Genomic DNA, 25,018 nt, shown 5'->3' on the forward strand with positions numbered 1-25,018 from the left:
GCATAAATTCTCAGGATCGAAGAGTGCGAAGCAATAAAGCTTTCTCTATAAAGGCTGTCGAAAATCCTCAGTCAGGATGGTCGATGTGTCAAGCTAACCATGACAGTTTATCTAGTTCACGGATTCGAGTGCAGCCTCCCTCACACTGTAGTTAGCTCTCTATATGTTACACAATACAAGCAAAACAAAAGCTTTCGCAATACTCTGATCCAATAGCTGTCGCTCGGAACACATCGAATGCTGTTAATCGGCTATGGACGCACCGTCGTTGTTAGTGGTTGTTCTCTATGTGATCAACAGGCTCTTCGATTTGTGACAAATCACTTGCTCCCGCCCATACGGGGCACGGCAATCGGTTACGTATCACCCCCGTTAGAAAGTCTCTTTCGTCGCCTCATTGCGTTAACATCCATTGTTTCCTATTTGTGAGTGTTTGACAAGCTACGATGAGTATCAGCGGATGCAATTTTTCCGCATGGAGAAATCTGTTGTACGCCATGCTTCACATAAATCTCCATTTCGTACAATTGTTTGCCAGATTCTGCCGTACTGCGAACTGACGCAAAAAAAAAAAGAAATTAATGCAGCGATGACGAGAAGATCCGACCGCTAGTACCGCACCTCCAACGTTATCGGCATGTGTTAGTGTAACAGAATATGACTATTGTACCATTTATTTCCGCAACAAATTGTTTTCGTAGACATAACTACATTGGGTTTTTGAAAGTGGAGTCAAATTCAGAAAATATGCGTTGCAATCCATGTGTGTGATCCTTCCTGAATATTTCCCATCTAACTTGCAGTTTTAGTCCAGATGATGTACGAATTTTCACGTTGGAAGCCTTGGATGGTAATGTTGCCTTTGCACCCGCGTCACTGCAAAAAGGTGTTAATGAGCCCTGTTTCCGTTTCTTATTAAAGTGCGTGTTGTGAAAATGTGATACGTTTCTGCACAGGTCCTGAGGAGAGGAATTGCATTACCAAATAAACATTATAGAGTGCTATACTGTATAAACAAAACCGTACTGCTGTTCGTGTCTTCGCAAGGAATAAGGATGCACGAAAGGCAATTGCGCTGGTTAATGTCTCTCTGGTACCTAAAGAATGTTGGCTTTATATATGTTTTTTTTTCATTTTGCTTTTGGACTAAATGTTATTTGCAGTGGTTAAGACAGATGAGACACCCTGTACATACAGCATATAACTTGCGCAAGTGCAAATATTTTTATATGTGGTACCTTAATATGTACACACATCAGTATATCGGCTGTTTTATCTCTTTTCTCAAACACGTCACAAACTGTACTACCTGATGTTTTCTGCACGGTCATAACTGCACCACTAAGTGGACTATGCCCGTCAGCATAGACTAACCGTTTTCGTCCATGCGTCCACACTGCAGCACCTGACCTGCTGCCCAGGAGGAAAAATGCAGTAATGGCTTACCCGTGCCAATGTCGGTGGAGGTACTAACATACTACTCCTAATAGCTACAATTATTGATCTACAAATGACTTAAATACTGATATAATGTTTTCCAGTCCACCGTCCTCATTCACCAATAGAAATATCTGCACTTATACCTTATATTACACCTTATGTTCGACGTGGAAGTAGGGGTACAGACTTGTATATAACTCCTACTGTAACTCTGACTCTCCAAGTATACTCTTAATTTACTGTGGTGCAGTACAGTAGTTCAAACATGGATTCCCCAGCTGCCACCTAGGTAAGGTCAAAATGCATGTATAATTACTTTATTATTTAAAAAGACAGCTGTCAGTAATCGTCTTCAGACAAAAATTCATTCTTCAATTACATAACCAAAAAGGATGAATAAAGCTGAACATACCTTATACACAAAGCTATGGTTCACTCCCCCATAATTTTTTACTGTCGTACTTCTGGTAACTATTTAAATTTAGCGTTTTCTCCTTTAGGATATGTACACTACTGGCCATTAAACTTGCTACACGAAGAAGAAATGCAGATGATAAACGGGTATTCATTGGACAAATATTTTATACTAGAACTGACATGTCATTACATTTTCACGCAGTTTGGGTGCATAGATCCTGAGAAATCACTACCCACAACAACCACCTCTGGCCGTAATAACGGCCTTGATACGCCTGGGCGTTGAGTCAAACAGAGCTTGGAGGGCGTCTACAGGTACAACTGCCCATGCAGCTTCAACACGATACCACAGTTCATCAAGAGTAGTGACTGGCGTATTGTGACGAGCCAGTTGCTCGGCCACCATTGACCAGACATTTTCAGTTGGTGTGAGTTCTGGAGAATGTGCTGGCCAGGGCAGCAGTCGAACATTTTTTGTATCCAGAAAGGCCCGTACAGGACCTGCAACATGCGGCCGTGCATTAACCTGCTGAAATGTAGGGTTTCGCAGAGATCGAATTAAGGGTAGAGCCAGGGGTCGTAACACATCTGAAGTGTAACGTCCACTGTTCAAAGTGCCGTCAATGCGAACAAGAGGTGACCGAGACGCGTAACCAATGGCACCTCATACCATCACGCCGGGTGACATGCCAGTATGGCGATGACGAATACGCGCTTCCAATGTGCGTTCACCGGGATGTCGCCAAACACGGATGCGACCATCATGAGGCTATAAACAGAACCTGGATTCATCCGAAAAAATGACGTTTTGCCATTCGTGCACCCAGGTTCGTCGTTGAGTACACCATCGCAGGCGCTCCTGTCTGTGATGCAGCGTCAAGGGTAACCCCAGCCATGGTCTCCGAGCTGATACTCCATGCTGCTGCAAACGTCGTCGAAATGTTCGTGCACATGGTTGTTGTCTTGCAAACGTCCCCTTCTGTTGACTCAGGGATCGAGACGTGGCTGCACGATCCGTTACAGCCATGCGGATAAGATGCCTGTCATCTCGACTGCTTGTGATACGAGGCCGTTGGGATCCAGGACGGCGTTCCGTATTACCCTCCTGAACCCACCGATTCCATATTGCGCTAACAGTCATTGGATCTCGACCAACGTGAGCAACAGTGTCGGGATACGACAAACCGCAATCGCGATAGGCTACAATCCGACCTTTATCAAAGTCGGAAACGTAATGGTAAGCATTTCTCCTCCTTACACGAGGCATCACAACAACGTTTCACCAGGCAACGCCGGTCAACTGCTGTTTGTGTATGAGAAATAGGTTGGAAAATTTCCTCGTGTCAGCTCGTTGTAGGTGTCACCACCGGCGCCAACCTTGTGTGAATGCTCTGAATAGCTAATCACTTGCATATCACAGCATCTTCTTCCTGTCGGTTAAATTTCGCGTCTGCAGCACGTCATCTTCGTGGTGTAGCAATTTTAATGGCCAACAGTGTATTTAAATTTAGCGTTTTCTCCTTTCGGGTACATAGCTCTAGATCTCACTCATGAAAATCCTTCTGATAAGTTCGCTGTTTATACTGTTTTAATGTGAATCTAATTTGAGTGAAACACAGCAAGCGTGGAAATATAGAGACGGCTGACAATTGAGTTAGCGTTGACTGTGCAATCTGTTGTTGCATTCAGTTCTTTCACCATTGAAATATAATTACGGAGCTGTATTGCCTGAGTAGCCTGCTATGCCCTACATCGATAAATTGCTCCCGACATTAACTGCTAGTAAAGGTATCCTGCAATTCATTATGCCGCAGCTGTACGTACATTAACAATAAATATTATCAAAATACGATAAATTCTTTATTCCACAATCTTATGAACTTTATTTTGATCTAGAAATAATTTATAAACATGCATACAACATGTGAACACTTTTTTTTTTCAAATAAAGTCTGTCGATCTGGGATTAAAAAATGCAATTGCTTATAATTTCGTACTACAAAAATTTGTTTTGCTGCCAAAACTATTTTTAAATTTCCATCGACAATCACATTTAGAACGTTTAGTTTGCACTTTAATGGTATGTATGTTGAAGTCAAACGAAGTTGCGAGTTTCACACACATCCGGACCACATATTTATTAATTACCTGCACTGTAATATCGCGGTCTTGGCTTATACATAGCTAGAAACCCCTATAATTGCAGAGAAATAGCATGAAAACAAATTTTGACATCGCTGGTATATTAATTCAACAAATTCGAACTTTAAACATGATATACAATCTTGCTCTGGGGAAATGAAGGAATTCCGACGTTTCTATTACAAACTGACAATTTGTAATAGCGCGAATGTACAGAGAGGCCATTGAGATTGCGAAACACTGCAATAATTTTAATAGAAAAGATAAAGACATTAGCTGGATAAGATATGGATGTCAACATTCCAGCAACAGCGCGACAATCGATTAATTTCAACTGAGAAAGTTGGCAATATCAGAGATCATAGCACAGCAGACGTCACGTGATTGACAGCGGAGCCCTCTGGATGGCTTATATATACGGCGCTCATTCGCGCTCTCGTTGCAATTCGCCGATTTTCCTCTGAGGATGCCTTCCGTTGTCGAAGGCGAAACGTCAAGGGAGGGTCTTATGTATGGACCACGGCATCTCAGCCCGGAAGTGATGACAAGACCTGCCATGAAAGCTTTCATTCTATGATCAAACTGGCAGTTATTTTCCTCGTTCTTGTCTGTATGGCTTTTTCGCTGTTTCCTCGCTGCAAGAAGACCTGCGCCTTTAGAGGTGGCACAGTTGTTAACACAATGGACGTGTATTCTCGACGAACAGAATTCTTGTACCCACCCAACCATCCAAATTTTTACTTTCGATTGTTACCTTAAATCACTCCACGTAAATGCAGGGATAGTTCCTGCAACAAGATCACTGCCGTTCTCTATCATCTCCCTAGTCCAATGGTATCTGATGTTACAAATGGCTCTGAGCACTATGGGACTCAATTGCTGAGGTCATTAGCCCCCTAGAACTTAGAACTAGTTAAACCTAACTAACCTAAGGACATCACAAACATCCATGCCCGAGGCAGGATTCGAACCTGCGACCGTAGCGGTCTTGCGGTTCCAGACTGCAGCGCCTTTAACCGCACGGCCACTTTCGCCGGCTATCTGATGTTACATCACCAACGTCACGATGTAGAAGAGGATTTACGAACGCTTTGTTGTTCATTTTACAGTGTATGGTATAACAAAATCAATGAGCTTTGATGCCTCTTTGCATTGACTATCGTTTGACTTTTAAGAATTTACCGCCTGAGTAATTGGATTCTGCTGTAAGAGGTTTGACTACTCAGCGAGTAGGCTTATGTTCGAGGTCTGACAAGTATTGTAATGTACACGCAAAGTACTTTACGGTGAGGAACGTCACCAATAAATTGGAAAATCAACAGCTGATTCATATTGCAACTTGTGAAATTGATTTCATTTCTTTGTTTTCTTTTATTTTTCCTTTCATTTCTTTTCTTTGCCTTTAAACTTTTTATTCGTTGTTTGTTCTTATTACCTTTTTAGTTACTTTAATTTGCTTTCGCTTGCTCCCCTCTAACTGTGTACCTGTGTGTTGCCCCATTCTGTGTCGGTATTCCTTCGTTTTTCTTTTGACACAAAAATGGTTCAAATGGCTCTGAGCACTATGGGACTCAACTGCTGAGGTCATTAGTCCCCTAGAACTTGGAACTAGTTAAACCTAACTAACCTAACGACATCACAAACATCCATGCCCGAGGCAGGATTCGAACCTGCGACCGTAGCGGTCTTGCGGTTCCAGACTGCAGCGCCTTTAACCGCACGGCCACTTCTTTTGACACAAATAAAATGCAAAACGTCAGCGTAGATGCCAGTAATCGCTAAAGTTAGGGCTTTCTTCCCCGGGAGAAGTCAACTAGTATCAAACACAGGCCTTAATCTGAGGAACAAATTTCTGAGAATGTACGTTTAGGGCACAGTGTTGTATGGTAGTGAAACATGGACTGTCGGAAAACCGGAACAGAAGAGAATCGAAACATTTGAGTTGTGGTGCTCCAGAGGAATGTTGAAAATTAGGTGGACTGATAAAGTAAGGAATGAGGAGGTTTTCCGCAGAATAGGCGAGGAAAGGGACATGTAGAGAACACTAAGAAAAAGAATGGACAGGATTATAGCACATCTGTTAAGATATGATGGAGTAACTGTTATGGAAGTAGAGGGAGCTGTAGAGGGTAAAAACTGTAGAGGATGACACCCAACAAGTAATTAATGACGTAGGCTGCAATTGCTACTGTCCGCAGCTCGTGGTCGTGCGGTAGCGTTCTCGCTTCCCGCGCCCGGGTTCGATTTCCGCCGGGGTCAAGGATTTTCTCTGCCTCGTGATGACTGGGTGTTGTGTGATGTCCTTAGGTTAGTTAGGTTTAAGCAGTTCTAGGGGACTGATGACCATAGATGTTAAGTCCCATAGTGCTCAGAGCCATTTGAACCATTTGCAATTGCTACTCTGCGATGAAAAGGTTGGCACAGGAAAGAAATTCACCACATCGATGCAGATGTAGAGTAGTAGATGTAGATACTTGGTGTTGTACATAAACAACATCTTCTCTTGGTGCACTGTATTTTATTCTACCAGACGCGTTTCGCCTTTTTTCACGTTAAGGCATCATCAGTGGGATCTGTAATGATACAGTTATGATACACTTTTGTTTGATACGTATTATTCGTAGATCTCGCCCCCCCCCCCCCCTCTCTCTCTCTCTCTCACTCACACACACATATATATATATATATATATATATATATATATATATATATATAGGGTGAGTCACCTAACGTTACCGCTGGATATATTTCGTAAACCACATCAAATACTGACGAACCGATTCCACAGACCGAACGTGAGGAGAGGGGCTAGTGTAATTGTTTAATAGAAACCATACAAAAATGCACGGAAGTATGTTTTTTAACACAAACCTACGTTTTTTTAAATGGAACCACGTTAGTTTTGCTAGCACATCTGAAAATATAAACAAATACGTAATCAGTGCCGTTTGTTGCACTGTAACATGTTAATTACATCCGGAGATATTGTAACCTAAAGTTGACGCTTGAAACCTCCGACGTTCTGTTGCGTGTTGTAACAAACACGGGCCACGGTCGGCGATCAGCATCTGCAGGGACATGTTTACGATGACGACCGTGTTTACGAGTGTGGCTGTAGTGCACTGTTGTGGTTTGGTCTACCTGTCGCAGTGTCCGCATGTAGCGCTTGCTGCTATTGTTATTCTGCATTCGTCTCCGCACGCAGACCAACTGTAGTACACCGTGTTACCAGACGTCTGTGATAGTGTAGTGTTGTAGGAACTGTGACCATGGTGTATTCGAACTCTAAAAAGGCGGAGATGATACTCATCTTTGGCGAGTGTCGACGAAATGCAGCTGAAGCCTGCAGGGTGTATGCAGAACGGTACCCGGACAGAGAGCATCCAACGTGCCGCATATTGCAAAATATCTACCGCCAACTGTATGCAACAGGTATGGTCGTAGCACGCAAACGGGTCCGTAACAGGCCCGTCACAGGAGAAGCGGGTGCAGTTGGTGTGTTAGCTGCTATTGCCATGAACCCACACATGAGTACACGGGACATCGCGAGAGCCGGTGGACTGAGTCAAAGTAGTGTCATGCGCATACTGCATCGTCACAGCTTTCACCCGTTTCATGTGTCGCTACATCAGCAATTACATGGTGATGACTTTAATCATCGAGTGCAATTCTGTCAATGGGCATTAACAGAGAATGCGTTGCAGTTCTACCTGTTTACCGATGAAGCGGGTTTCACAAACCACGGGGCAGTGAATCTACGGAACATGCATTACTGGTCCGTGGACAATCCTCGCTGGCTTAGACAGATAGAGCGACAGCGACCGTGGACTGTAAATGTATGGTGCGGAATCATTGGTCCTCACTTCATTTCAGGGGTCCAAACAGCTGCAACATACATCGCGTTTCTACAGAATGATCTGCCAACGTTGCTCGAAAATGTCCCACTGGAAACGCGTCGACGTATGTGGTATCAGCATGATGGTGCACCTGCACATCCAGCAATTAACACTAGGTTGACCCTTGACAGGATGTTCGACGGGCGTTTCATAGGACGTGGAGGACGCATAAATTGGCCAGCCCGTTCTCCTGATCTTACACCTCTGGACTTCTTTCTGTGGGGTACGTTAAAGGAGAATGTGTACCGTGATGTGCCTACAACCCCAGAGGATATGGAACAACGTATTGTGGCAGCCTGCGGCGACATTACACCAGATGTACTGCGGCGTGTACGACATTCATTACGCCAGAGATTGCAATTGTGTGCAGCAAATGATGGCCACCTCATTGAACATCTATTGGCCTGACATGTCGGGACACACTTTATTCCACTCCGTAATTGAAAACGGAAACCACGTGTGTACGTGTACCTCACCCCTCGTGGTAATGTTCATGTGCGTCAGTGAAAAAGACCAATAAAAAGGTGTTAGCATGTGGACGTAATGTGCCGTTCCAGTCACTTCTGTACCTAAGGTCCATCACCGTTCCCTTTGGATCCCTACGTAATTCGGTGCTCTCCGATACACACGATCGAACAGCGGAGGAGTGGTACTCAAGCGTCAACTTTAGGTTACAATATCTCCGGATGTAATTAACATTTTACAATGCAACAAACGGCACTGATTACGTATTTGTTTATATGTTCAGATGTGCTAACAAAACTAACGTGGTTCCATTTAAAAAAAACGTAGGTTTGTGTTAAAAAACATACTTCCGTGCACTTTTTTATGGTTTGTATTAACCAATTACACTAGCCCCTCTCTTCACGTGTGTAATGTTAGGTGACTCACCCTATATATGTATATATATATATATATATATATATATATATATATATATATATATTAGGTCTCAGCATATACTTATTTAGGGTGGCAACTTGTACGTAAACAAATCAAACAGGATGAGATACACAATGAACTCAAAGTAGTTACGTCTTGAAGTCACAGTTTTCTATCAAATGTCTTTATAAGTGACGGAAGACTGATAGTGCATCACAACAACAATGGTATACAAAATGAAAAGTGGGAAGAAAAATGTTTGAAACATAAAAACATGCTTGTTGTTGTTGTTGTGGTCTTCAGTCCTGAGACTGGTTTGATGCAGCTCTCCATGCTACACTATCCTGTACAAGCCTCTTCATCTCCCAGTACCTACCGTAACCTACATCCTTCTGAATCTACTTAGTGTATTCATCTCTTGGTCTCCCTTTACGATTTTTACCCTCCACGCTGCCCTCCAATACTATATTGGTGATCCCTTGATGCCTCAGAACATGTCCTACCAACCGATCCCTTCTTCTAGTCAAGTTGTGCCACAAACTTCTCTTCTCCCCAATCCTATTCAATACTTCCTCATTAGTTATGTGATCTACCCATCTAATCTTCAGCATTCTTCTGTAACAAAATGAAAAGTGGGAAGAAAAATGTTCGAAACATAAAAACATGCTTATGTTTCGTAAATGGAGCGGCAGTGCGACCTCTAGCATCATGTGACCAGATGAGAGGATATGCAGATGCCAACTAAAAACGGAAAGAACTGCCAGTAATTACTTATTTACATAAAAATTGAGAAGTGAACTGTTTTATAATCTACGAATAATACATATCAAAGCAAAAGTGTATCACAACTGTACCATTATAGATCCCCCTAACGATGCCTTAAAGTGGAAAAAGGCGAAACGCGTCTGGGAGAATCAAATGCAGTGCAGGCGTTTTTTGTTTACGGAACAAATACTTCTGTGCTTGCTGCGAAGGATGGCCACGCAAACAAACTCGTTAGATGTAGATACATCTGATGACGAGGCTAGCATCTTCAACATCGAACATGATATAATAAAATGAAGACTATTTAATTACAGTGTGATGCAACTTTTTTTTTCCTAATTAATAAGGGAGAGAGTGTTGGTGGACGGCAGGCTGGGCACCGTATGCAATCTGATAGAGGGACGCGCCAGTGCTGCCAACACGCGCGGCATGCCAGGTAGAGGCCGGTGCATGCGTGCGGCTGCAAACCGCCACCGCCGGGAATGTTAAGCTATCGATTCAGCGCAGCCGCGCTAGGCGGGGGCCGGCGGCGGCGGGGGCTGCGAATATTTCATAGCCTAAGCCTCAATTCCGGGGGCAGCATCACAGTGACACAGGCTCCGCGCCGCGCCTCATATTAACTCTTAAAGTAGACATCATGGCTAGCCGCGGAAAAAAAAAAGAAAAAATATCTGCTGCTACTTATTGTACCAAAATCTTTTCATAGGGCTGTCGCTGAAAATACGTCTGAAAAGAACCTTAAGTTTTTTTTTTAATTCGTGGGGCGTATACTACATAAATTAAAACTTTCATGTGGACCTTCTGTGCAGTAACATAATTTAGTTTATATGTCTCGCAAAACTTCTGGTCGAATGTTTAAGTACTACAGCGCCTCCAGTTTCACTTCGTCACCAATACAAGCTCTTTTGCCATCTAGAACCCACTGAGTGGTCCAAATGCGCGGCAATACGTTGCTGCTGTATTAGTATGTATACAGGATGATCCTCGTAATTCACCGACAATATTTCGGAGATTGTTCAGGGACATTTTCTTAATATTGACCCGGATCCGTAGCCGAGATCTTTAACGTTCGCCTGTGCGTTGGCACCTGCCTCGGAGGTAAGCCGGGTAGAATCCTGGTTATGGAAAAAATTTTCACCGCCGATGTTTCGCTGACAAGGGGAGGTGATCACCAGACTCTGCGTCTGTGTCCTGGATTTTAACTCCGAACCTCTCCGGAGCCGCTCGTGGAGTGAAAGCATGTGATATTGTCGATGGAGGTGCGTGCATCGGACGTTAAGCGTGTTCGCTGCTATTCGAGAAAAGTATACCATGTGCCTCCGAGTTTTCATTCTCTCCCTTCTCTCATCGTCGTACAGTAAGACAGTATACACAAACACTCATTAAAGTTACCTACAGTAAAAAAATACACATAAGGGTCCACATTCCTGCCGGCCGCGGTGGTCTAGCGGTTCTAGGTGCTCAGTCCGGAGCCACGCGACTGCTACGGTCGCAGGTTCGAATCCTGCCTCGGGCATGGATGTGTGTGATGTCTTTAGGTTAGTTAGGTTTAAGTAGTTCTAAGTTCTAGGGGACTGATGACCATAGATGTTAAGTCCCATAGTGTTCAGAGCCATTTGAACCATTTTGAACCACATTCCTCAGTCAACCTATATTATAAGCGATTTTACGTTTTTGCAAACTAATGAAGCAATCAAGGTAAATCTTTTTGCACCTTTTTAATTGATTATTGGACCGCATTATGCAATCTTTTTAAAGAAATTTAGTCACCCCAATCCGTCTGAGGAGTTACATAAAGTTGCCCTGTCCAAAATGAAGTGGGTGCATGACAGAAGAAGTCATCCAGTCTACAAATCTAATCTTAAATAATAAAAAATTCTGAGTCTATAGAATATTGTGCACAAAGTAGCATCACACGTACTTAAAAATTCTGACGAAATAATAAAATGATGGACGTTTGAAATAATGGTGTTTGTTGTGTGTTTTCGGTCACGTTATTTGCAATAAATAATGAATAAATTAATATAAAAATAATTCTATTACTCCTTGGGGACATACCCGAGGAGTTATTCAGGCAAATTTGAGAAAGATATCTTTATTAGTACACCAGAAAATAACAGTATCGCAAGCTGACAGAATGGATTGCGGTCGCGCTAATAAAGCTATCTTTCTTAAATTTGGCTGAATTACTCCTTGGGCATGTCCGCAAAGAGTAGTAGGCTGTTTTTTATTTCAATGTATTCATAATTTATTGCAAATAACGTGACCAAAAACAGGCGACAAATCATCTTTGTTTCAAACGTCCGTCATTTTATTACTTTGTCAATTTTCGAAAAACTGTGCTATCACTCCGTGCTCAGTATCTTACAAACTAAGAAAAGTTTTAAAATTTGCAGACTGCAGGACTTCCGTCATGGACACGCCTCATTTTGGACAGAACAACTTAAAGTTCTCGGATGGGGGGCTTAATGATGATGGAATTTCTTAACAAAAATCACAAATGTTATCTCAGAATCAATTATCCAAGAATCAATAAATAATGTGCAAAAAGATTTCTTTATTTGTTTTCCCAAGAAAAAATCGTAAAAATCGCTTGTATCATTTGCTGACTGGGGAAAATGGACCCTTAACACACAACTAATCTTCGCGAAAATGCAGTTATGTCCCTCGGGGTCTCCCTACCAACCATGCCATAAGACTTTAGTTTTAATGTAAGCGACCCGTCGTTTCCAGTGCCTTATTACAGAGCGATTGCATTCTTTTCATTTCTTACCCCTTTTGTCTTCGTATCTGTATTGAGCTGAAAATATCTGCACAGCAGTGCATAGATCGACGGTACGTGTTGTGTGTCTCGTCTGGAAACAAAATTCTCGTATTCTGTCATACTGGTAGCAGAAGCAATGCCTACTTCACTCTATCGACATCAAGCGTGCATTAAGTTCGGCTTACGTTTCTCTAAGGTTCGTTTTTCCGGCAGTGTTAGTTATATGACAACAGCGATACTCAAGAGTATCGATAGACTTACTAATTAAGACTTGACGGAAATACAACTTGTTCACTGAATGCAACGGAAGAGCGCCACAGCGACTCTACGTTGAACTGTTTATCTGAGGATTGTTGCATTACTCTATCTTCTGTGTTGTAAGTTTTGGAGGTTGCAAGTTGCATGCTTTTTTACTGTTGTGAAGGCGTTTCCACGTAAACTGAGGTAATTATGCTAACAAATCGAAAAAATCCTAATTATGTTGAATGTCTCTTTATAAAAAAAATTATTATTATTAGTTTTACTGATAGCTTCTACTTGGGATTTTGCACTGGCAATTGCTTTGCTTGGATTGTCTGAAAGGTTGTTCGAGAAGCTGCAGCTACTGCAGACAAAGAATCGAAACAGAAATTAAGCTGACTCCATGATTTCCAAGAACCAGATTCTACCGAAGTTCTCTTCAAAAATCGTAACGCCCTGTTTCATACTTCTTTACTTCTGTGACATGAAATATGACAAAACATTTACTGATCTCTGGTTGTAAAAGATAGCCCCTTTAAATCTAAAATGTAATTTTTTTTTTCTTTTTCTCTTTTGGCGTACTTTTGATAATGAATAACATTCCGGAAACTGCTCTCTGGAAACTGCCGCTGCTGCCTCTGCTGCTGCTATTGAAAGCTACTAAAAAGGGGCGTCTCATTAACTGGGCGGCAAACTACAGGCGAACTCTGTGTGCAATGAGTCCACGTAATGTTTCTGCGTTTTAAATTGAAATTGTGAAACTTTACCTAATGAATGACACAGACTGGAACATGAATGATGACGTGCTTATTACGTTAATATTGATTTCTTTAAAAGGTGTTTGGCAAATTTAGAAATATCGCTTAAACAAAAGTGCTCTTCATTATAATCAGGAACTGCAAAGAAATGACAAACTCTGAAAATACTAAGTTTTTTGTTCGGTAGTGTCCTGCTCAAAGAATTATTACGAAACGTATATTTTCATTGTAGGTTACAAAAGTTTGCATTAATTGAATTAATCTTTCCTGAATAGTCGCTAATGTTATATAACTAAGAAGTCGGGGACCTTTCTGTATCAGATACTAAACTGTTATAATGGTGTCAGGCAGCAGCCTGCGCGCAATCAAAGGAAAGATAATTACATGTTACCTTATTATGAAGTCTTCATCAAATCAATCGAAAGCAAAGATATCAAAAACGATGTTATAAAATCTGTTTCCTCGATAAAGATAAAATTTCATCATTCTCGCCATGCTGCTTTCTCGCTCGTGGCTCACTTCACGATTACATTGTCTCTGCGATCAGCCTCCGTGAGGAGCGGCCAATGCAGAGATATTAGTATAGACGCACTGTGTCACAGATGACATTGCGCACTGTCTGAGAAACAAAGTAAGCCCGACTGTCGTCTGTGTGTCCAAGTTATAAGAGAAGCCAATAGTAAATATCAACACACATTTCAACGTTTGTAAGTGTGGGCTTCCACGGCCGTTGTTATAGTCAATAAAATTAATCTGTGTTTGTGACACCATTGTTAATACGTAAAATTCTCCGATGTTTCGGCCACTGTTGCAAATGGCCTTGTTCAAGGTGTTTTTCTAACTATTAGAAAAACACTCTAAGGAAGGTCATTTATGACAATGGCAGAAACGTCGGGGAATTTTACACGTTAATAATGCAGCCACATTCCCTGAAGCGTTGATTGACCACAATAAGTTACTATTCCGTAAGGTGTCACAAAGAACACAGGTTCCTTATATGAAAATACTCTCAAAATATCCCTGAACAACCTCCGAAATTTTACCGGTGGAATTCTGCTTTAGCCCGTATTTAAGAGGTAGCACTCACTCAGAAAGACAGAAGGTGGATGTCAGCATTCATTGATCGTAAGCTTGATCTTTGGATGAACGTAGCGTATTGAGCGCTCGTCAGTGGAAAGAAAAACATCATTTTTCTAAATCATTCTCTGCATTCTCCTAAAACCGTAGCAGCTTATGGCCAAAGGGAGGATATACACATCCAAGAATAATAATCAGGTATGCAGCTATTTCTTTGACTGTTTTCTGTTATTTTTGTCGTGTCGCTCGGTGTTTCGAAGTCACATTGATGTAGCGGGAAATGGACAGTTTGCACTCCGCCTGTATACCCTCTGTGACACTCATACAGCTGCTGAAGCAAGGTAATCCGAAAGAGTAAATACATCCTATGGTGAACGGTTGCCATTTCTTCGCCGTCACAACACTAAAATATGGTCATATATCATTAAATCTTCTCAGCAAACGTCTCCATCGTGTGACGGCCATCTGTTACAGATTTCTAACATTAGACAACCCAAAATACGATGTTTGCTGTGGCCTACATCGGAATATCAATACGAGGGGCTTCAAAAAGTAAGTTACACGATGCGTTCTACCAATCAACTCCTTGATGATGAAAATCCGATGTTTGATCAGGGAGATATTCAAGGAGGACCACTGTGTGAACATCCTCATCATTGGTAAACCTCTTTCCCCCCCCCTCCAGATGTTCTTTTGGCTTACCGAAGAGATGGAAATGGCATGATGCAAGATCACGATATTCCTTCTTTCCTGATCAGCCTCACGTACGAAAGTGTGGGTTCCTGATCAACCTCACATGCAACAGTGTGGGTTCCTGATCAGCCTCACATACAACAGTGTGGGTTCCTGATCAGCTTCACATACGACAGAGTGGGTTCATGATCAGCCTCACATATGACAGTGTGGGTTCCTGATCAACCTCACATACAACAGTGTGGGTTCCTAATCAGACTCACGTACGACAGTGATGGTTCCTGATCAGCCTCACGTACGACAGTGGGAGCTTGGTTATGTTGTTGGCACTATTTCGCTACTGCTGGACTCGTAATTGCGTTTGTCCATGTACCGCAAGAATTTCACCGTCAGTCTGTGTGCAATTTAGGCGTTTTGCTCACGAGAATCGTACTGTTCTGCGTGCTTCAATTTTGGAGAACATTTCCAGTTGCTGCGTCATTTCACTCCCACGCCTGTTATCCACACTGGAGAGAACTCTGCCTACAGGAAACCCAGAACATGCGTTCTCTTCCGACAACTCGTCACTCTTGTAGCACAGTGGAACGACATGTCTAACTTACTTTGTGCAGTCCTTAGGTATCTCTTCGTTATGTGTGTACTTCAACAGATGCTAATTTTATATGGCTGAATTAAGGGTACTTTTTATGCAGATTCTTACGTAACATTAAGCAAGCGGCTAATTACTTTTTTTCTGTTCTAGACCAGAAACGATCGTCTCTCCACCAACTTCTGTGATCACTTCCGAACAAGTGCTACATACACAGTGCAGCAAAATAATGTAAGTATTTATTAGTTTATCCAATAAAATCAAAACTCTTTTTAGTAGTATTGTTCGTATTTCTTGAAAATTATATCCATGAATAAGTAATCCTTCAAGTGGCATTATTTTGACCACACACTGTACGAATTAAGTGGCGTTTACAGTGAACACAGTAACTGAACCACCTGTAAAAGGCTCAGACCCTCATTTGTTTCCGTAATATCAGGAGATATAATGTCTGCAGCTCTTGCGCAGGTTTCACGCAGTGAATACGACGACCAAAATGGTCCCACAGATATTCAGCTGAGGTGAAAGCCAAGAATTTTTATAGCAGCGAAGTATTCTGCTCTCTGTCGACCTGCTTTAGACAATTGCAAACACTACCGTCCGTGTGATACGGCAAGGTCTAACGTTCTTCACGAAAAACAATCGTAAAGTACTGGCTATCGAATTCTTCCAGATTATATTCGAAGTTAGTTGCATCAGAGAAGATTTCCGTTCAAGTTAATGTCATGAAAACATTCAGCAGACCGTAAAGCGGTCCCCAACAGTCGTATTGTTCCATCTGTGTCGAACAGGGTTGTTACTTCTAGACTCTTCATAAATTTCGTATTTATTGTATCATAGACTATTAATATTGGATTTTGACAGCTTTCAAATGCTCTATCGCGTAACGCAACTGTGACATTTGCATTTGTTTGCCATTCGTCGACAGTAGCTTGCAGAATGAAACAAATGACTCCAATTGTTGCTGTTGTTCTGGAGTATACTTGTTTCCAGTAAAAAATTTCGGAGTTTTCTTTTTTACGCAGTTCGTGAATGTATTGGTCCCAGTGCTATTTTGTTTTCAATACATTTTTCGTCCGTTGTGGCATAATGTAACATTGCTACCAACGTTACTAAATTCAAGAAATTCATAAATACTTTCTCTTCCTGAATTAAAGAGCCAACTGAGTCGTAAATGAACTTTGTGTCAGCTTAGTGTCACTCTCTAATGTTTGAGTGCCTTCCTTAATGCAAGTTCGTGTAGGAAAAAATATTTTTCGATAATTTCATTCACTTAATCTCAATATAAAGTTCGCTTTATATTGGTTTTACTGATTTAACTGCTGTTGCACATAAACTAGATTTTGTACAAGAAACTGATGAAATTAACAAATTTTAATTATATTGTGTTACGAATCCTAATTATTCTTTACAGTTTCCAAAACGTATGAAAACAAGACCAATCTTAATTTTCATCAAATGGCTGAAATACGAGGTTAAGAAAAATGTTAGAAAATGACAATGACGATATATTTTTGAATAATACAAATTTTTAAATACGCAATAGTAAGCAAATGCTAACAGAAGAGGTGACAATTGTTATTAAATAGTGGTTCTTAAGTCATCTAAATTAAGCGGGAATGTTATGTATGTCATTTGAAATACATGTAAAAAGCAATACAATGGAATAAAATGAAAGCATTTTGCACAGAACAATGGTTACTGAAATATTCAAAGTGAAACGATCTTTTACTTTCATTTTGATGGTAGATGAATAATCTGTGTCTAAAAAACGAAAGTAACAGACCATCGGATAACATTCATGTGGCACAGCCACGTTTTTTCAAAGTTCAAAACATTAATTGTTCTGTTACAGCCATTACGATGAGAAGTTCCGTTTAGTGCCTTTAACACTGGCAGTTCCCTATTTTCACCTGAGATTATTGCAACACCAACAGCAGAAGAACTCAGAAGGAAAACTCATGGTTATCAGATTTGTGCATTGTTATTATGCACCGTATACTGTGAAACTACTAATTATTCGTATTGCCATTTACATTCCATGAACTGTCATAACTTAAGACACCTTCCCGCTAAGTGCGTCTTTTACTACTTAGTTCTCATTCAAAAAGCCTTCCAAACTTCAAAGACCTTCAAATAATATGGGCTTTGTGGATTTTACTGCCGTGAATTACTATTGCGACTTCCTTCAGAGCGCTCAGGAACGTAGTCACTCCTGCGGGTTAGATTTACTAAAAGCGTTATAACATTTTAAGTACGTAAGATTACTTAAGAAAGTGTTCAGTTAACATGAGCTCTAAAATGCATGCCTTAAGAGCTAAGAACACTGAGGAGATGTGTTTCAGAGTAGCGAAGCTGAATAAGTGCTCGTAGCTCCTCAGGTATTTATTTTAGAGCCCATGTATGTTTAGCGTTTTTTACTTGTTTTCATCCATACTCTCACCTTCCAAAGTTTCCTATCCTAGAATCTTGGCAACAACAGTGCCGGTACCTGTATTCCCCCGTCAGAGCTATCAGAACGATTTTCGCTTGTAACTTCCGACTGGTTCGTTTGCGGATCAGGGGCTCTTGCCTCAAATTGATTCATTTATCCCTCTCAATCAAGCCTGAAACTTTGTAAAATCATCACGGAATCCTCCTGTTTATACAGGCATCGAGCCTGAAAATGCAACGCCATGTAGGGTCGGTTGATAACGTTCCCCGACACGGGTTCCTATCTCATTTTGTTCCTCAAGACACCTTCTGCACCTCCCCGAAATTTGTCGGTGTAATTATGAAATACCCTGTATATACCTCGACGACGATGGCATCATCTAGTATGGTAACCGTCCGTGTCACAAGGCCAGAATCGTTCTACACTGGTGTAGGACCATGATAGTGAACTAACGTTTATTCTTGGGCACCGAATTCTCCTGATCCGAACGGACTTAATCGGGACCGAGCCTGGTGGCGCAGTGGTTATGCGAGAATTAACTTAATTCTGAAAATATGGGAAAAGTAATTACTCAGTCGGAAAAGTGTTGAAAATCAATACGAAAAGGGAAAGAATATTCTGATACAACAAAAAGAAATTACCTTACAAATTAGTAACTAGCATTACTGAGGATAACCCATATACAGCGAGTTATAAACGAGCGAGATGGCGCAGTGGTTGGCACACTGGACTCGCATTCGGGAGGACGACGGTTCAATACCGCGTCCGACCAGCCTGATTTAGGTTGACCGTGATTTCCCTAAAATCTCTCCAGGCAAATGCCGGGATGGTTCCTTTGAAAGAGCACGGCCGACTTCCTTCCCCGTCCTTCCCTAATCCGATGAGACCGATGACCTCACTGTTTGGTCTCTTCCTGTAAACAACCCAACCCAACTCCCGACTTCGGCAATCGCTATCGCGACGTAATCGGCCGCCAGCACCGCGCAAACGGTCATAATTTACGGGACTCGTATTTAGATATCGGGTGGCTCAGACTTCGAAAGCTACCAAGCTAGTTTTCGGATCTATGCCACCCAGAGTCACTGCTGTATTGCTTCACATTTGTGGATCAACATTCTGTTAAGCAGGCGATAATTCTGTTTCGTCTCCTGTGTGTGTGTGTGTGTGTGTGTGTGTCTAGGGGTAGATGAAGGTTTTAACGCTACTGATGTTCACAGACCGTGTTCAAACAGCCATGTGATAAATATTGTTTTAACATTTCTTTTTTGTTGTGTGTGTGTGTGTGTGTGTGTGTGTGTGTGTGTGTGTGTGTCATCAGTCTATCAGTCTTCTGACTGGCTTGATTCGGCCCGCCACGAATTCCACTCCTGGGCCAACCTCGTCATCTAAGAGTAGGACTTGCAACCTACGTCCTTAGTTATTTGCTGGATGTAGTCCAAACTCTGTCTTCCTCTACAGTTTATGCCCTCTACAGCTCCCTCTGACACCGTGGTAATCATTCCCTGATGGCTTAACAGGTGTCCTATCAACCTGTCCCTTCTCCTTGTCAGTGTCTTCCACATATTCCTTTCCTCTTCGATTCTGCGCAGAACCTCCTCATTCCTTACCTTATAAGTCCACCTAATTTTCAACATTCCCTAGTAGTACCACTTCTCAAATCCCTCGATTCTCTTCTGTTCCGGTTTTCCCATAGTTCATGTTTCATTACCATACAATGATGTGCTCCAGATGTACTTTTTCAGAAATTTCTTCCTCAAATTAAGGCCCATGTTTGATCCTTGCATACTTCTCTTGGCCAGGAATGCTCTTTCTGCTAGTGCTAGTCTCCTTTTTATATCCTTCCTGCTCCGTCCATCATTTTGCTGCGTAGGTAGCAGAATTCCTATACTTCAACTTTGGGACCATCAATCGTGGTGTTAAGTTTCTCGCTGCTCTCATTTCTGCTACTTCTCATTGCTTTCGTCTTTCTTCGATTCACTCTCAATCCATATTCTGTGTTCATTAGATCGTTTACTCCATCCAGCATATCATGCAATTCTTCTTCACTTTCACTCAGGATAGTAATGTCATCAGCGAATCGTATCATTGATATCCTTTCACCTTGAATTTTCATTCCACTCCAGAACCTTTCCTTTATTTCCATCATTGCTTCTTCGATGAACAGATTGAACAGTATGGGGGAAAGACTACATCCATGTCTTACACCCATTTTAATACGAGAGCTTCGTTCTTGGTCCTCCACTCTTATTATTCCCTATTGGCTCTTGTATATATTGTATATTACCCGGCACTCCCTACAGCTTACCCCTATTTTTCTTAGAATTTCGAACATCTTGCAACATTTTACAGTGTCAAAAGCTTTTGCCAGATCGACAAATCCAATGAATTTGACTTGATTTTTTTTATCTTCTTTCCATTATCAACCGCAATCTCAGAATTGATCCTCTGGTGCCTTTACCTTTTCTAAAGCCGAACTGATGGTTATTGAGCATATCCTCAATTTTCTTTTCCATCCTTCTGCATATTATCCTTGTTAGCAGCTTGGATGCATGAGCTGTTAAGCTGGATTGTGCGATAATTCTCGCACTTGTCAGCTCATGCAGTCTTCGGAATTGTGTGGATGACATTTTTCCGAATGTCATATGGTATGTTATCAGACTCATACATTCAACGCAACAACGTGAAGAGGTGTTTTGTTGACACTTCCTTCAATGATTTTAGAAATTCTGATGGAAAGTTATCTACCCCTTTTGCCTTATTTGATCTTAAGTCCTCCAAAGCTCTCTTATTTTCTGGTTCTAATGCTGGATACCCACTCTTTCCACCTATCTGCCATCTTCTCTGCATTCAGCAGTGGAATTCTCGTTGCACTCTTTACGCTACGACCATTCCTTTTCATGTCACCGAAGATTGTTTTGACTTTCCTAAATGCTGAGTCAGTCCTTCCGACAATCATTTCTTTTTCGATTTCTTTACATTTTTCATGCAGCCATTTCGTCTTAGCTTCCCTGAACTTCCTATTTATTTCATTCGCCAGCGACTTGTATTTCTGTATTCCTGAATTTCCCTTAACATTTTTGCACTTCCTACTTTCATCGATCAACTCAAGTATTTCTTCTGTTACCCATGGTTTCTTCGCAGTTACCTTCTTTGTACCTTTGTTTTTCTTTCAAACTTCTGTGACTTTCCCTTTTAGAGATGTCCATTCCTCTTCAACTGTACTGACTACTGAGATATTCCTTATTGCTGTACCAATACCTTAGAGAACTTAAAGTGTGTTTCGACATCCCTTAGTACTTCCGTATCCCACTTCATTTCATATTGATTCTTCCTGACTAATCTCTTGAACTTCAGCCCTACTCTTCATCACTACTGTATTGGGATCTGAGTCTATATCTGCTCCTGGGTATGCCTTACAATCCACTATCTGATTTCGGAATCTCTGTCTGACCATGATGTAATCTAACTGAAATCTTCCCGTATCACCCGGGCGTTTCCAAGTATACCTCCTCCTCTTGTGATGCATGAACAGAGTATTCGCTATTACTAGCTGAAATTTATTACAGAACTCAATTAGGCTTTCTCCTCTCTCATTCCTTTTCACGATCCCATATTCTCTTGTAACCTTTTCTTCTCTCCTTCCCCTACAACTGCATTCCAGTCCCCCATGACTATTAGTTTTTAATCCCCCTTTGCATACTGTATTACCCTTTCAATATCCTCATATACTTCCTCTATCTCTTCATCTTCAGCTTGCAACGTCGGCATGTATATCTGAACTATAGTTATAGTGGTTGGTTTGCTGTCGAATCTGATAAGAACAACCCTATCACTGAACTGTTGACAGTAACACACTCTCTGCTCTATCTTTCTATTCATAACGAATGCTACTCCCGTTATACCATTTTCTGCTGCTGCTGATATTACCCTTTACTCATCTGACCATAAATCCGTGTCTTCTTTCCACTTCACTTCACTGACCCCTGCCGTGTCTAGATAGAGCCTTTGCATTTCCGTTTTCAGATTTTCTAGTTTCCCTACAAGGTTCAAGCTTCTGAGATTTCACGACCCGACTCGTAGAACGTTATCCTTTCTTTGGTTTTCAATACCTCCCCCCTGGCTGTTCCCTCCCAGAGATCAGAATGGGGGACTATTCCGGAATCTTTTGCCAATGGAGAGATCATCACGACACTTCTTCAATTACAGGCCACATATCCTGTGGATACACGTTATGTGTCTTTAATGCAGTGGTTTCGAGTGCCTTCTGCATACCCATGTCTTTGATCATTGCTGATCCTTCCGCCTTTAGGGGCAGTTTCCCACCCCAACGGCAAGAGAGTGCTCTGAATCTCTGTGTGCGCCTCCGCCCGCTTTGACAAGGCCATTGGCAGAATGAGGGTGACTTCTTATGCCGGAAGTCTTCGTCTGCCAATGCTGATTATTATTCAGAATTCAAGAGGGGTGGGTTTCGAACACGGAACCGAGAACGTTTTGATTAGTAATCAAAGCTGCTTCCTTTTTTTTTTTCTTTTTTGTTCATCTCAAGTTGTTCGTTGCATTTGTTCCGGGCGCGCGTCCCATGCCACCCACTTCGCCGTTGATTCCTTCACTCAGCTTCTTTCTTATAGCGAACAGCTAACCCTCTGACCGTACACGCTGAGCTACCGTGCCACCATCCTTAGACGACGGGTGCTCTCCTGCTGTTTGAACGTATGTTGCTGATAATGTCGTCTGTTTCCATTAACGCAAAAATTATAGCTGCGCACTGATGATTGTCTAACACGCCCAAGACAATCAGGTGTTTGACGAATAATGGCCACAGCTTCAGCCGAACCGGAAACCAGCTATTCTGGAGTGTCTGTCGATGTCTCGTATACCAAACGCATCATCCCCCCCTCCACCACTCCAAAAGATGAAATCCGTAAGTCAGCAACGTCTCTGATATACGTCAGTTTGAATACCATTTCGGAACGTCACTAACGTCAAAACTATGCACCTGTGAAAGTTTTGTCACTTTTTACCTGCACTAAACTTTCTGAAATTTTGTATACGTAGTTTTGTACACCCGTATATATAAGACTACATTAACTGTACATTCAGAGTTGAAAATTTAAAAGAACTGCAGATGATACGAGGCATGCTTAGAAAGAAAGTGTGCTGTGAGCATTACGGGCTGTGGTTTTTGTTTTTTGAGGCTTGGCAACATCGAGACGCAGAAGATGATTCCATGACCAGAGCGAGCGTAGCACGAACCCGGTGCTAAGTAAATTCACGTTGTAGTGTTCAGTTGCGTGAAAGACGTCGGTAAGAAATGCCGCGCCACGTGCTGTGTCCGCTTCCTACTCACGGGAAGAACAACACCTACCGAAATTTTTTTGCGAATCAAAACGGTTCACGGCGAAGGTGTTATGAACAGAAACGAAAGTCTATAAGCGATGTAGAGAGTTTTGTGCAGGCGGAACAAAAGTTCATTGCGAACAGAGGAGTGGAAGACCTTCCCTTTTGACTGTGCAAAAAATCGACGAAACTATTCGTGAAGGCCGCCGGTTGACAGTGGATGAAATTTCTGTGATGTTTCCACAACTCTACAGAATTCTCTTACAAGAGACACTCATAGAAACGCTGGTACAACGGAAACTACGAGTAAGATTGGTCCCAGAACAATTGACAAAGCAGCTCAAGAAAAATCGGGTCAGAAGCGCCCGCTAGTTTCTTGAGCGGCTTTGATTGGAGGGTGAGGATTTTCTGAGCTGTATTGTGACTGGAGGACTGGAGATGAAACAGCTGGCTCATTACACGCCAGAGGCAGACAATCGTCACAGTGGCGTCACACCAATACCCCATCTGCCAAAAAACTGAAGACCACAATTTCGCGCGCAAAAAAAAAAAAAAAAAAAAAAAATCATGGCCTCTTTGTTTTGGGACCGAAAATGCATCATTTTGGTCCAGTTTCTGCCGCAGGGGGGGACCATCAATATGCATAACGGTATTGTGAGAGCCTGAAACACTCAAAAGGAGCAGAATGGAGGGGAATGATGGCGAGAGGCGGCCGTCCTCACACAGCTTTAGCCACTGAGGTGCTATCGGAGTCATTTGGTTGGAGTGTTTTGCACCACCGTCCTTTTTCCCTCACTTGGTGCCTTCAGATTATCATATTTTCACCTGCCTGGAGGCAAACATGAATGGAATAAAATTTTCAACAGATGAGCAGGTGCAGAAAGAGGTTCCGAAGTGAGGGAAGAAGCTCGCGGGAGAGTTCTTCGAGCAGGGCATAAAGAAGCTTGTACCACGGCTCACCACATTCGTTGAAGAGGATGGCGATTATGTGGAAAAATAGCCAAGTGTATCAACAATATCCTGTATTTTTTCTCAAAATGCACTGTATCTAAAAAAATATAAAAGTCAAGTACACTCACTTTTGCACATGTCTTGTATTTCGTCCGCTGTGTTTGAAACGTATTCACGCGTAGTGACATTCATGGGGATATACTGATAAAGCGCCGGCCGCGGTGACCGTGCGGTTCTGGCGCTGCAGTCCGGAACCGCGAGACTGCTACGGTCGCAGGTTCGAATCCTGCCTCGGGCATGCGTGTGTGTGATGTCCTTAGGTTAGTTAGGTTTAAGTAGTTCTAAGTTCTAGGGGACTTATGACCTAAGATGTTGAGTCCCATATGCTCAGAGCCATTTGAACCATTTACTGATAGAGCGGCATGTTGATTTCGCGATGTATTTTCGCGGCTCGGTAGCAGTTCCGGTTGGTTATTTAGGAGCGCGGCGCTGCTTTTGGTGGGCTACTGGCCTGGGCCCTGGGGTATTTATTTGAGACGCTCTGTTGTGCTCTGCTCCCCTCTCCTCCGCCCCGAGACACGGCCACGTCCCGCACGCCGCGCCCTTTGTTGCGACCGCTAAGCCCCCTCTGGC

General features: G+C 42.2%; 1 long non-coding RNA gene across 1 annotated transcript in view; it reads left to right on the forward strand.

Annotated features, from left to right (window-relative positions):
- LOC124795438 overlaps positions 1–25,018 on the forward strand; it is a 511,127-nt gene that overhangs the window by 245,340 nt on the left and 240,769 nt on the right. Inside the window, exon 2 of the long non-coding RNA XR_007016693.1 lies at positions 15,817–15,894. This is a non-coding gene — a long non-coding RNA (uncharacterized LOC124795438). The remainder of the gene's footprint in view (positions 1–15,816; positions 15,895–25,018) is intronic.

This window comes from Schistocerca piceifrons, chromosome 4, assembly GCF_021461385.2.
Source record: "Schistocerca piceifrons isolate TAMUIC-IGC-003096 chromosome 4, iqSchPice1.1, whole genome shotgun sequence".
NCBI classification, from domain to species: Eukaryota; Metazoa; Arthropoda; class Insecta; order Orthoptera; family Acrididae; genus Schistocerca; species Schistocerca piceifrons.